Raw genomic sequence first — 9,037 nt, 5'->3', positions numbered from 1 at the left:
AATTCCTGTCTCTCTCTCCACTTGTGCCCAAACAAGGGAACATCTCTTGGGCTTAACAGATGCCTGGTATCCAGCAGTCCACAGAGTATTGGAGACCTCAGGCATATTTTTCTCGATCATCCTTTATTTGCCAGAGTATTGAGTACAGGAGTTGGGAGGTCACGTTGCAGCTGTACAGGACATTGGTTAGGCCACTGTTGAAATATTGCGTGCAAATCTGGTCTCCTTCCTATCGGAAAGATGTTGTGAAACTTTAAAGAGTTCAGAAAAGATTTACAAGGATGTTGCCAGGGTTGGAGGATCTGAGCTACAGAGAGAGGCTGAACAGGCTGGGGCTGTTTTCCCTGGAGCGTCAGAGGCTGAGGGATGACCTTATAGAGGTTTACAAAATTATGAAGGGCATGAATAGGATAAATAGGCAAAGACTTTTCCCTGGGGTCAGGGAGTCCAGAACTAGAGGCCATAGGTTTAGGGTGAGAGAGGAAAGATATAAAAGACACCTAAGGGGCAACATTTTCACACAGAGGGTGATACGTGTATGGAATGAGCTGCCAGAGGATGTGGTGGAGGCTGGTACAATTGTAACATTTAAGAGGCATTTGGATAGGTATATGAATAGGAAGGGTTTGGAGGGATATGGGCTGGGTGCTTGCAGGTGGGACTAGATTGGGTTGGGATATCTGGTCGGCATGGACAGGTTGGACCAAAGGATCTGTTTCCATGCTGTACATCTCTGTGGGTTAGTGATATCTTCACTAGATTGTGTCCATCTGATCTAGATATTACACCAACCTCAGTGATTCTCTCTGTGCTGTGGAGTACAGAAGAATCCCTTGCCAGTGTATCCTCAGAGTTTGCAAGCTTTATCTTTAGAAGTGAAGCTGAGGGGTTCCAGCTAGGACTTCTATTTTCTACAGTTTCCCTCAATGCCATCATTGTATGCATGAGGGATTTGGAGAAGATTGATAAAAGCTTCTACAGAATGTTGCACTGAAAATATGGAAGGTGCTTGGTTTTCTTCATGTGATCAGAGGTTACCGACGAGCATTGACAATGTGAGGGATAGTTCTTGTCTTGCTTGATCTTATGTGCAGCTGGGTTTAAATATAGCACCAAAGCCTTGAGTAGAAGTTGTGGGAACCGAACCAGTATTTGGTAAACAGGTTAATATAGTGGAGCTTACTCCCTGTCAGCTAATGAGCAGTCTTGACCTTTCCCAGTTTCACGGTTTTCTTCTTATCAGGTTATGTAACCTAACGTACAGTCCAATTATCCTGATTGTCTTGGACATCTTGGTTCAATTGTTGGCCAGTTTATCCACAAAAAGTGAAGGAGGAGCATGATGGCGCTGGATGCAAGAGCACTGAATGGCCATGCATGAATAGGAGAGGTTGTGACGTATCTCGAAGTAGTGAGCAGAAAGCGTTAGTAGCTTTTGAGTATGAGGTGGGTGCGAGTCTTTGAGTGGATATTACGAATGCGATGCTCAGGCTTGTCATTCATCATCTTTGGTGAAAGTGTATGTAGTGACAAAGTTAGAGCAAGTGTTAATCCTGCATGTAAGGTAGCAAGCAGAAAACGGTGTTATATACATTTGTGAATCACAGGGTATCGTTGAACTTCTTGCAGAAGTTTGGAGACCAATAAGTTATGCTGCTATTCAGACTGAGTCTGGTGGTGTGGCTTCTCTTGAAGTCATCAGTGAAGATGTCCACCAGCACCTTGAGAAATCTTCCTCTAGAAAATGTGGGAGAGTGCTTGGCTTTTTCCTACACCATGTGATCAGAGCTTACAGGCAAGCATGACAATGTGAGGGATAGTTCCTGCCTTGCAGGAGCCGATGTGCAGCTGAGCTTTAAATAAAGCGCCAGAGCCTTGTGAGTGGAAGTTGTGGGAATTGAACCAGTAATTGTAAAAAATGTTTAATTCTGAAACGTTTAGCATTATATATGTCAGTAGGTCAAATACTAAATACAATACACATCCTACAGGAAAGGGAACCGCAGTTGATATGAAAAAATTTGGTCTGTGTGTTGCAGTGTCTCAGTCCCTAAATATTCAAGATCAGACACTCTCCATTCGGGTGACTTCAAAAAGTACTTCATTTGTTGCTGCGCACTTTGGAACAATTCAAGTCTATGAAAGACATTACATAAATGCAAATATTTCTTTCCTTAATTAAAGCTAATATTATTGCGATCACTCTATTTCTCAAATGCTTTCCCAGTGACATTTTTGTAGAACAAGAACCAATGTCTTCCTTGAATCATGGACAGGATAATTCTCTTACTACTTGTGATCATCATATTATGTGAAGGAGAATGGTGTTTTGTTTCTTTCAGTGTAGATTCCTATCAAAGAATTTCAACCTCAAGCCTTTGAGAGCTTTAAAACGAAAAGTTAATTATTCTCACTCACCTCAAAAGTAATGCAACATTCCCTTCTTGACCTCTCTCTCACAAGGACACATGTATACACAGAGATTGATTATGTCAAAAGGTACTAACGATTAACTTTGTCTCAGGTTTATGATTTTCAGTGTCCCACATAACAGACCTGGTTTCTTGAACTAAGTTAGTACTTAACAGTTGAAGTGAGCTTTGTAAAGCAAAGGTTCTCAGCCAGCTAAGGTGCGTTGTGACTGAATTTCCAGAAAGCTGGTTCTTTAATTGCAAGGGGTTATATATTTGGGTGACAAGTTTAGCTGTTTCCAAGTCTAATTCACAGACTGGCTGAACGAATGGCTTTGGTGGTTTTAGTGGTGCTGGTCGTCAAAAGCAGCTCTCTGATCTCTTTAAGAGTCTAAAAAATATATGTGGTCTTGCCATGTGAATTTTCACAAGTTCAAAAGTCTTTGCAATACCTTCATGTTGATTTCAAGTGTTGTTGATTTGCTAACTTTGAGGTTCCGCGAACATAGTTTAGATGAGGAAAACCAACATTATACGAATGAAGGCTGGTAGTGAGTATAGACTTCTGTGTACCCAAAATGAGTTTCCCTTTTCTCCAGCATAAAACAACGATATAGGCAGTCAGGAAATTCTACAGTCCTTTTGTGTTGGCCCATTCCTAAACAGAGATGTATATGAATTCCCCAGATGACTGTGAGGATTCATAGTAAATTAAACATTTGGTTGAGCTGAAGTGCTAAAGGTCATTGATTGCAGCAGTCATTTTAGTAAATTTCTGGTGTTCCTTTTTTTAATAAAGAGATATTGGCTGGAAGTTTATGATAACACATCTGCAAAGAAAATCCTCCCATACAAACAAAACAGGGCTGGTTACTTTTTCTCTCAATCCAAATTTGGATTTTATAACAACTCAAACTGTACTTGCATTTTTCTCTGAGAATCATTTAATAGAGGTTCCATGGTGACTCACAACACATACGAAGACCATGGGTAAAACCATTTTGCTGCTAAATTCAACTTAGGCTGTAAATATAGAAGGTAATATTACTACTACATTAGCACCTTTACTCAGTGATGCAGTAATGACAATGCTGAAGGAGCTCCTCAAAACCAAAATGTCGCTCCTAAACGTCAAAAAGCAGCCTTTGAGAAAATATCAAATGCAATCCTGAAGAAATAATTTTCGCAAACAGAGAATGCGGGAGAAACGTGGCAGGTCTAGAAACAAGGGGCAGGTCTAGAAACAAGTGTGGAGAATGAAACAGAATTAATGTTTCGAGTCCAGTACTACTTTTTCAGAAGACTCTGTTTGTTTCAAAGGTCCAAAATACTCAATATAATATTTCAGAAATCATTTTCGCCCTTACTAATCCGTGTATCAAAACTAAAATTTAGCTGTGAACAGTGATGGCAGCTTTGAACCGTACGGACGATGGAGCTCTAAACAAAAATGGTTGGTATGAAGTACCATCAATATTAAATAGTCGCCCACCTCCGCAGACATTACCAAGACAACCCAGCCTCTTCCAGCACTTTCCTTCCTCCCGAAACCCCCAACCGACACGACATTTGCCGCGTGGTATACCGGGAGTTGTAGGCCGTGGCGCGGCTTTTCAGATGGAATGACTACATGACCCAGCGTGCCGCGTGTACTGCACATGCGCCGCCGGCGGTGTCTCGTGAGCTTGCGGTGACCGGAAGGAAGTTGAAGTGCGCTCCGCTAATTTTGAACGACTAACGGTACGTAAGGTAACTGAATAAAACCCAAGGACTGCAGCTTTAACCGTAGCGTGTAAGTAAAAAGAAAATTTACGTTTGTCTTTAATGTATGTGGTTGACTTGGCAATTAAAGATCACCTGATGTGATGGAAACCTTTTCTTTCCCCCACCTCTCATAATTAAATGTAGAGCTCCGCACAGATGCGAACAAACCTGATGTGTGCTTATTAAATTTTCTGTTTTCACTCCATATTAAATCGCGAGAGGCTTTGGAGGGATTGGAATTGGGTTTTTTTTAAAAAATGGGCATCGGGATGGCTCTCTAGTGGAAACAGTTAAGAACATAGAATAGTTAAAAGTTAAAAATAACAACACCAGGTTATAGTCCAACAGGTTTAATTGGAAACACTAACATTCGGAATGCTGCTCCTTCATCGGGTGGTTGTTAGAATAGTATAGCACGGTGGATGTCTTTCAGCACTCGATGGGTGCCGACCTTTTATCCTATTCTAAGATCAAACTAACCAACGTACCCTACGTTTTACTTACATCCATACGTCTATCCCAGAGTCGCTGAAATGTACCTAATGTATCTGACTCCACTACTACTGCTGCCAGTGCATTCCATGTATTCACCACTCTCTGTGTAAAGAACCTACATCTGACATCTCCCCTAAACCTTGCTCCAATCATCTTAAAAGTTATGCCCCCTTGTAATAGCCATTTCTGCCCTGGGGAAAAGAAAACTCCGGTTATCCACACAATACAGAGGAAACTCAATTATCCAAACAAGATGGGCTGGCAGTATTTTGTTAGGCTAATTGATTCAATGCCTCTCCTCTGGGACTCAGAGTTTTCTGAAGTTTCCTTTTTTTCTTGTTCTGCCTGCCTTGCTCCCCTTCTCTGCTTCAGTGTAAGGGACTGCAGCGTTGCTGAGGCCTCTCCCTGCCGCTGCTTCACATCCATGGGATTGACAGAGTGAGTACTTGCTATGCTTGCACCCCATTCTGGAGACTAGGTAGTAGTAGCACATCACGCACACCCCCACCCCGCTACGTACTTTCAACTCTCCACATTTCCAGCCAGCAGATGGAGTGAAGCTGCCAGATGCCTCTTATCTCTTTTCCCTATTGGGACTCCAGAACAAAATGAAGCAATGGAATGGAAATGGTAACTTGATTGGACACCAACAGCAAGACTGCTGGTGCCTTGGGGGTGGGGTGAGTGCGGTGAGTCTTTAAAATAGCGCATGCACAAGCGCGTAGCCACATACACAGCGTTTTGACAAGTTTCCACTCTGCCCTGTACAGGACAATATTGCAGTGATTATCTGGGGAACAGAGTTGAGAGTACACCCTTTTTAGCACTCTCTGGAAAGAGTGAGGAGAGAGAGAGAGAGACAGGGCAGGAGGTCAGTCATTTGGAGACAGTGCCTGGGCCCCCATCGATGTCCGCAACATTTCAGTAAGCTGAATTCACTTTTAATCATTGTAAACAAAAGACGTGATCAGTAATAGTGATAATGTTTTTTATCAGGACTTTGAGATCTTCTTCAGATAATTGATATTTGGATAATTGAGGTTCCTCTGTATATGCCTCCCATCAACTGTATACCTCTATCAAGTCACCTCTCACTCTTCCTCACTCCATTGAGAAAAGTTCGAGCTCCCTCAAACTTTCTTCATAAGACATGCCCTCTAGTCCACGCAGCATCTTGGCAAATCTCCGCTGCACCCCTCTAAAGCTTCCACATCCTTCCTATAATGAGGTGACCAGAACTGAACACAATATTCCAAGTGTGATATAACCGCGGCTTTTCAGAGGTGCAGCATAACCTCACAGCTCTTTACTCAGTCCCAATAATGAATACCAACACACCATATGCCTTCTTAACAACCCTATCAACTTGGGTGGCAACTTTGTGGGATCTGTGGATGTGGACCCCAAGATCTTTCTGTTCCTCCACACTGCCAAGAATCCTGCCTTTAACCTTGAATTCTGCAATCAAATTCGACCTTCCAAAATAAGTCAGTTCATGCTTTTCCAGGTTCAACTCCATGTGTCAGTAATCAGCCAGTTCTGCATCCTGTCAATGTCCTGTTGCAATCTACAATGGCCCTCCACACTATCCACAACTCCACCAGCCTTTGTATCATCGGCAAATGTACCAACCCACCCTTCTATTTCCTCATCCAAGTCATTTATAAAAATCACAAAGAGCAGAGGTCCCAGAACAGATCCCTGCTGAACACCACTGGTCACCAAGGTCCAGGCTGAATACTTTCCACCCTCTCTGTTCTATGGGCCAGCCAATTCTGTATCCAGACAGCCAGATGTCCCTGTTTAACATGCCTCCTTACTTTCTGAATGAGCCTACCATGGCAAACCTACAGTTGAGGCCATAAGAGCCACATGTTCAGGGAATGATCAGAGATTTTTAGCTTTTGGAAGGACTTCAATACCTGCTCCTCATTTTTGTGAAAGCTGATTATGCTGCTATAATCAATCTTAGGAAAAACTCACTGTGAAAACTGACACTTGTAATTTAGATTTGTGGGTTAACATTGTATATTCTAATGTATAAAAGAATTCTAGTTGCAACATAATTTCTCATCCTGTCAATGTCCCGTTGCAACCTACAACAACCCTCCACACGATCCACAACCCTACCAGCCTGGGCCAGACCACACAAAAACCAAGCGAGACAGAACAACAGTGCTTCGTGGAAGTCGCATTGATGATGTTACCCAGTATGGGAATGACATGTCTGCATGTTAGCCCAGCAGTTCAGCGAGCTAACCAACTCCCTCAAACACAACCTGAGCTACAGATCTTCATGAAAACCTTAAAGTAACAGCTTTATTTTAAAATAAAGGGGAAGTCCAGGAATTACAGGCCAGTCAGTTTAAGTTCAGTGGTGTTGTGTGTTAATGATCTACATGTTGGTGTACAGGGACAAATTTCAGACTTGATGATACAAAACCTGGAAGTATTGTAAGCTGTGATGAGTCATAGGGTCACACAGCACGGAAACAGACCCTTATCTGCCAACTCCATCAAAATGAGTAAACTGGTGAAATCCACGTTGATCCCGTGTGTTTGGAGGGTCCCAAGGCAGAACATGAGGCATTCTTCCTCTAGGCATCTGGTGGTTAGGGTTTGGACACCAACCTGCAGAATGTTTCAGAACATCTCTGGGACACACGCACTAAACAGCCCCACTGCCTTGTGGCCAAACACTTTAACTCTGCCAAAGATGTGCAAGTCCTGGGCCTCCTTCACCACCAAAGCATAACCACCTGACACCTGGAGGAAGAATGCTTCATCTTCCGCCTTTGTGTTAGCTTCTTTTTCTTGAGATTCTTACACACTTGATGCAACTGCTATATGCCAATTTCTGTGAACTGCCAAAATTTATTAAGCAAGTACAAGGTTTGGAGGAACCCTTAACACTGTTAGCAATGCTTACGGAGCCGTGTCAAGAGATCTCCCTGAACAAAGAGACCAGTTCTTCCTTGATACAAGATTTCACATCAATAATGCCCACAAGACAGCCCCCCAGCCACTCCCCATAATCACATGCCACTCAAAACACAATGTGATTTGATTGTTTGTGGAAATAGTGAGATATAGATCAGTCCTTAACCTGGGCAATTTATCAACTGGCATTTTATACTAAATAATTCTGTTTTTATGACCTAGGCACAATCAATGCAAAAGTTTTGGTAAATTTCTATGAATCTGCACATCTTGTAGGTAATGAGACTGAGGTAGCATGCCAAGAAATTAATATACCAACAACATGTGATGTCAGGAAAAAGTGTATCACCACCATGTTCAGCCTAAAAGCTGGGAAATTAAAATAGTTACATTTGACAAGAGGTAACTGGGTGAATTATATACGGGCGGCACGGTGGCACAGTGGTTAGCGCTGCTGCCTCACAGCGCCAGAAACCTGGATTCAATTCCTGCCTCAGGCAACTGTCTGTGTGGAGTTTGCACATTCTCCCATTGTCTGCGTGGGTTTCCTCCAGGTGCTCCAGTTTCCTTCCACAGTCAAAAAAATAATGTGCGGGCTAGGTGAATTGGCCATGCTAAATTGCCCGTAGTGTTAGGTGAAGGGGTAAATGTAGGAAATGTGTCTGGGTGGGTTGCTCTTTGGAGGGTCGGTCTGGACTTGTTGGTCTGAAGGGCCTGTTTCCACACTGTGAGTAATCTAATCTAAAGTAATCTTGAATGAGTCTGTGGAAAATAATGTAACAGCAAGTTTTATTGTGTGACGACCACAGAACAGATACTCAGTTATGTCTCAAATAATGAAGTAGGTGAATTACTAACAGTATTCTTGGTAATCTGATGCTCTGTTTACTTTCAACACTCAAATCCTCTGAGACCAAAATTGCCTTGATTGTACAGATTTTTAAAAATTTCCCTAGTCTGATTGTTATAGAGTTATACAGACACTTCAGTCCAACTCATTCACATCAACCAGACATCCCAATCAGACCTAGTCCCCTTTGCCAGCACTTGGCCCATACGCTTCTACCACTTCCTCAGGCAGGCTCTCCCTATAACTCAAACCTGGCAACATCCCTGTAAATCTTTTCTGCACCCCCTCAAGTTTAAAAACATCTTTCCTTCAGAAGGGAAACTAGAATTGAACACAGTATTCTAAAAGTGGCCTCCTGTAAAGCTGTAACATGATATTCCAACTCCTATACTCAATGTTCTGACTAATGAAAGCAAGCGTACCAAATGCCCCCCTCCGCTCATCCATCTGCATTGTATGGAGATGCTGAATAGGCTGGAGCTTTTTGCCCTCTGATTCTACTTTCAAGGAGCTATGCACCTGCACCCCTTGGTCTCTTTGCTTCACAATACTCCCCAGGACCCTACTCCTAACTGTA

At 42.6% G+C, this 9,037-nt stretch overlaps 1 protein-coding gene across 4 annotated transcripts in view; it reads left to right on the top strand.

The window, feature by feature from the left end:
- Positions 1-4,068: 4,068 nt before the first annotated feature.
- scamp4 (secretory carrier membrane protein 4) overlaps positions 4,069-9,037 on the top strand; it is a 38,755-nt gene continuing 33,786 nt past the window's right edge. The window contains exons 1-2 of one of the 4 annotated variants that reach the window (XM_072594130.1): positions 4,161-4,203; positions 5,043-5,108. The gene's annotated coding sequence lies outside the window, so the exon portion shown is untranslated. Of the gene's footprint in view, positions 4,204-5,042; positions 5,109-9,037 lie in introns of all 4 variants that reach the window. The other 3 variants (XM_072594128.1, XM_072594127.1, XM_072594129.1) reach the window with 3 other exon arrangements.

Source organism: Chiloscyllium punctatum, chromosome 24 (genome assembly GCF_047496795.1).
Source record: "Chiloscyllium punctatum isolate Juve2018m chromosome 24, sChiPun1.3, whole genome shotgun sequence".
NCBI classification, from domain to species: domain Eukaryota; kingdom Metazoa; phylum Chordata; class Chondrichthyes; order Orectolobiformes; family Hemiscylliidae; genus Chiloscyllium; species Chiloscyllium punctatum.
Note: the sequence above shows the minus strand (reverse complement) of the source record. Positions and strands in the feature narration are given on the sequence as shown.